Genomic DNA, 5,560 nt, shown 5'->3' on the forward strand with positions numbered 1-5,560 from the left:
TCGTCCGCCAATCAAGTCACGTCAGCAAGCAGAGTCACGTAGCGAGAAACAACAGCTTCGATCACGCCGCGGCCACATCACCTCTAACCCCCGCATTCACAGACGCTCCTCGACTTTCACCCTTCCCTTGACCGAGCTGCGCACTGCGCCGCCGCTCGGTTGAAAATGACGCTGCACTATTCAAGAATAGCAGCAAATTATCACCGATATGCAGTGACTTTTCCTGCCTAGAGATGGCGCTCACGGGGGTAAGTTCGTGGTGCAGGTTTCAGAAGGAATGTCTGAACAGGTCATCATCGCCGGTGACTCAAATTTAGTCCGATGCGCAGCGGCAATCAAAGAAAGGGTGAAAGGCGACAAGAGAGTTGCGATAGGGACGTTCCCAGGACAAACGCTGGGGACAGTAATGAGTCAAGCGGGTGAACAACTCGCAGCTAAAGCTAACAATCGTAACCTCGTTGTAATTGCGGGAGGGTTAAATGACGTCCTGAAAAAAGAATCGTCAGGACTAGCGACGACCTTGGCGAAGGGGGTGGATGACATGCGCACCGTGTCCCCCCAGGTGCAAATTGTAGTATGCACAGTACCGGAAGTACCAGTACGCAACGTCAACCTGCAAAGAGCGGTTGTCGACGCAAACAAAGAGATATGGCGAATTAGTCGAGAGAAGGGTTTCGAGGTAGTGGATTTAAACAGGGAAGTGCACAGGTGGGGTGGATTCCAAAGAGACAAGATTCATTTCGATAAGAGGCTTGGACACGAGGTGGGCTGGCGACTGGCAGGACGCGCAGTAGCTTTTTTGGGGGGCTCACGGGCCCTTCGGAGTCCGGGGTAGCTCGTAACAGGGAAAACAACCAGGAGGACGCTTTGACAGGTAGAATTGCGAAAAACCAAAAAAAAAGGTAAAAGAAAAAGGAAAAAGGCGCGTGTTACAATTAGTTACATAAACATGCAGGGTGGCAGAAAGAAGGCAAAATGGTTAGAGATTGAGGAGCAGTTAAACAAAGAACAGATAGGCGTGTATGCGGTTACAGAAACACACCTTAGAGACTTGGAAGAGCCACCACATATTAAAAATTATGTTTGGGAAGGGTGTAACAGGACCATATCGGAAAGGAAAGGTGGGGGTGTAGGAATGCTAATTCACCGCGGAGCCAAATGGGTTAGAGTGAAACAGACGTGTTCAGAGCACCTCTGGGTTCTGGGCACAGTAGGTGGAAAGGAAACGTGGCTAGGGGTAGCCTACTTGTGGACGGGGAATAACTGCAGAGAAAAGAATCAGGAGATAGTGGATTGCATGAGTGCGGATATTAAGGAATTTGGTAATGGGGCCGAAATCATCCTTCTAGGGGACATGAATGCCCACATACATGACCTTGACGGATATTCAGACACCAATGGGAAGTTATTACTAGATCTTTGCGAACAACATAGTCTGGAGATAGTTAACACGGGGCCTAAATGTGACGGCCAGATCACATGGGAAGTCGGAAACAAGCAATCAAGTATTGATTATTGTCTCATGACTGAAGGAATTTACCACAAACTGACAGAAATGAGGATAGACGAGGAAGGCATTAACAGCTTGGGTAGTGATCATAAACGAATAACATTACAAATGGGATACGAAACTGAAAATATGAGCATGGAATCAAAGTCTGGCAGCTCGTATTTAAATGACAAACAAATAATAAATATAGCCGCAAGAGTCGAGGAAGAAGTAGGCGAAATACCAGGCAAGGACTGGGAGTATAGTGAGCTGTTACATCTAATGACGAAGGAGATAGGGAAAGAGAAGAAAACTGTTTGCTGGAAAGGAAAAAGGAAGCCAAAAAGTTGGTGGAACAAGGAAATCCGGGAGGCGATCGAGAAGCGACGCGAAGCATCACGGGAGCATAGAAAGGCAAAAAAGGAGAAGCGGCCGCAGGACGAAGTCAAAAAAATATGGGAAATATATTTAGAGAAAAAATCCCTTGTACAGAAATTGGTAGAGGCAAAAATTAAAGGTGAAAGTGAACGCTGGATGACAGAGATACACGAAAAAAAGGAGGCCGCGCCTAGGATTTTTTGGAGCCACATAAAGGCGCTAGGTAGGAAGTCTGTCACAACGCAACAACATATTCTAGATGAAGGAGGAAATCAATTGGAAGGGTACGAAGCGCTAGGTTACATCCAAAAGGTAACAGCCGATTCGTTTCAAAAGAGCGTCCAGGGGATCTCCCCGGTGAGTAAAAGTGTGGCGGAGAAAGCAACAGAGGAAGAGCTAGTACTTGATAATTTCAACTGGAAAAAGGCCGAAGGAAAAATTCCAAAGCGCACTGCCGCGGGTTTAGATGGGATTCCCGTTAGCCTCATTAACGAACTAGGACATAACACTAAAGAAGCATTGTTAAAAGCAGTAGAAAAAAGCTTAAAGGACGGACAAATACCGGACAGTTGGCGACAAAGTAGAATGAACTTAATCTATAAAGGCAAGGGAGAAAAGGACAAGATTCGCTCGTATAGACCACTAACCATTACATCGGTACTATACAGATTGGCGATGCAAGCAGTAAAAATGAAAATAGAAACATGGGCCGAACATAACGATATTTTGGGAGAACTTCAGAACGGATTTCGAGTCGACAGGCGGTTAGACGATAACCTGTTTGTTCTCACTCAGTGTATAGAAATATCTAAAATAGAGAATAGGCCCTTGTACGTGGCTTTTCTAGACATCACTGGGGCATACGACAACGTTAATCAGGAAATTTTGTGGGATATATTGAAAGGAATGGGCATGGGCGACGACTGTATACAGCTTTTGAGGGAGATATACCGAGAAAATACAGTTTGCATAGAGTGGGAAGGAATGCGTAGCAAAGAGAACGTTGAGGTTAGCAGGGGTCTGAGACAGGGATGTCCTTTGTCCCCACTGTTATTCATGCTGTACATGGTGAGTATGGAAAAAGCGCTAGAAGGTAGCAACATTGGTTTTAATCTGTCACACAAACAGGGTGGCATGATGATTGAGCAGAAGCTTCCAGGTTTATTTTATGCGGACGATATCGTCTTATTTGCGGACAGTCGAGATGATATACAGCAGCTGGCGAATATATGCGGAAGGGAAGGTGAAGCTCTTGGACTAGGATTCAGTGTAACGAAGTGTGGATTGATGGTATTCAATGATCCCTGTGATCAGACGGTGTCCATACAAGGCCAAGAAATACCGAGGGTAAGTGAATACAAGTACCTTGGAGTATGGGTAAATGAGAGTGATAGATACATGGAGGTACAGGAAAAAGCCTCGGCAGCAAAAGGAAAGAGGAATGCGGCAATAATGAAGCACAGAGCGTTGTGGGGATACAATAGGTATGAGGTGCTCCGAGGTCTGTGGAAGGGTGTAATGGTTCCAGGGCTTACTTTTGGGAACTCAGTGGTGTGCATGAGGGCAGAGGTGCAATCGGGAATGGAAGTAAATCAAAGGACTGTGGGACGCCTCGCGTTGGGTGCTCACGGGAGGACGACAAACGAGGCTGTAAAGGGCGATATGGGGTGGGCAGGGTTTGAGGCGAGGGAAGCGCAGAGCAAAATAAGGTTCGAAGAAAGGCTAAGAAATATGAAGGAGAGTAGATGGGCAGAGAAGGTGTTCCGTTATTTGTATAGGAAGAGCGTGGACACACAGTGGAGAAAAAGAACTAGAAGACTCACTAGTAAATATACGGCTGGTATTGTAAGCCATATGTCAACAAAGAACGTTAAGGGAAAAGTCAGGGAGGCGGAGAGGATTTACTGGATGGCAGCTATGGAGAAAAAACCGGCTTTGAGTAACTACCGAAAGGGCAAAAATGAAATAAGGAGGGAGGCATTTTACGATAATTCAAGGGGAAGCGCTTTACTGTTTGAAGCGAGATCGGGTTGCCTTAGAACGCGTAGTTATAAAGCAAGATTCAGTAAAGAAGAAGAACAATGCACATGCTGCGGGAAAGATAAGGAAACGGCGGAGCATGTTCTGATTGAATGTGGAGATATCCACCCAGGTGTACGTTTGGGCACGAGCCTACAGGAAGCCTTGGGTTTTAGGGACAACAATGGAAAGCTGAACACACCCGCGATTGAAATAAGTAAGAGACGGTTAGAGTATTGGTGGCAGAAAATTAGAGAGAAAGGACAAAAATAAATATTGGAAAAATAAAATATGGACAGTGTGCCGTAAATGGCAGAGAACTTAAGCTGAAAATTTACCTTTTTTTCCATTAAGATAGAATTTATCGAAGGAGAGGCATTAGGCCAACATAAAGAAAAGGAAAAAAAAAGGGGAAAAAAGGTTTTTTTTTTTTTTTCGAGCCTGGTGGCATACTTGTCACCACCCCGTTATAAAGGGGACGCTCATAGCATCCATCCATCCATCCATCGTTCGATGCGCGGAACAAACATCAGGACGCCGCCGCTTTAGACGTGCGTGCCGACGCGCGCATTTCGCTCGGTGCCACTGATTACGCTCCAGCAAGCGCGGTGCAGCATACGGATGACGGCAACAACGACGACGGACGATACTACGTCCGCGAGGCAATAAAAAAAGTGCTCAATCTGCAAGATTGAGCACTTTTTTCTGCAAAAAGTGCAAGATTTTTTTTTTTCACCGGAAAGAGGACGGAGGAGGAGGAGGAAGAAACTTTATTCAGAAAAAAAAAATTGAAATGCAGGAGGACGAATAGAAAGGTTTGTGAGCCGCGGGCATTCATTGCAATCGGTCAGGATGAAAGAGCCATAACAAATGAAACAGCGTCGTTAGCGCTCCTCGTTTGTGGCTCAAGAAGGGATCGGTCGAACCTTCGTAAATCTTACCTGTAAAAAAAAAAAAAAATTGCAAGCTACAGCGATCGGCAAAAGTCTGCTCACCGGCTGGTAGGACGTGATCGTCGCAGAATCGAAGGGGTGAAACGTCGAAGAAAAAACACAGGCGGACAAGTATCCGGTGGCAAAATTGAGCCGGGCAGTGGGCGGCACATTCGCTGTCTCGCGTGCAGAGCCAGGCATGGCTTCATCTCGTGTCGATTCACTCACCTGTAAAGAGACAAAAAGAACACACTTAGTGTACGCGCACTCTTCGGATTGCATGGGTCGAAACTAAGAACAGACGCGAAACGACACAGCCGAATATGTCTGCTACTCGGGCTTTTTTTTTTGTGTGTATGTCACGAACGCCTTGCAAAACCTACACGACAACTTTTGCTGCATAGAAAAAAAGAGAGGGGAGTGGGGGAGAAACGTGCACAACCACGCCTCAGCCCGTACTCGCGGCAATAGTTGCGTACAGCCGAGGCAGCTACATTTCCGGTATCTGCGAATACGGGTGCCGAGTTCTTTTAACCCTTTCGGATGCCACCCGTAAAGAGCTGTCCGTAAATTTGTCAAACCACTACAACGTTACTTCAAGACACTCGGTATGCTTTTGCAACAAGAATAATGAGATAATTGTTGAATTTATGTGTGGTATAGTGACTCATCCTAATTACGATGTATTTAAGTATCTCTTTATTCTGAAGTTATCGACGTTCACTTTTGTAATAGATAGAAT

General features: G+C 45.9%; 1 long non-coding RNA gene across 1 annotated transcript; it reads right to left on the bottom strand.

Annotated features, from left to right (window-relative positions):
- Positions 1 to 4,641: 4,641 nt before the first annotated feature.
- LOC142790461 (uncharacterized) lies at positions 4,642 to 5,148 on the bottom strand. Its single transcript, XR_012889529.1, has 2 exons — positions 4,882 to 5,148; positions 4,642 to 4,827 (listed from the first exon to the last, which is right to left on the bottom strand). It is a non-coding gene; the product is annotated as an uncharacterized LOC142790461 (long non-coding RNA).
- Positions 5,149 to 5,560: the final 412 nt, after the last annotated feature.

Source organism: Rhipicephalus microplus, unplaced genomic scaffold (assembly GCF_043290135.1).
Source record: "Rhipicephalus microplus isolate Deutch F79 unplaced genomic scaffold, USDA_Rmic scaffold_108, whole genome shotgun sequence".
Lineage (NCBI taxonomy): Eukaryota > Metazoa > Arthropoda > Arachnida > Ixodida > Ixodidae > Rhipicephalus > Rhipicephalus microplus.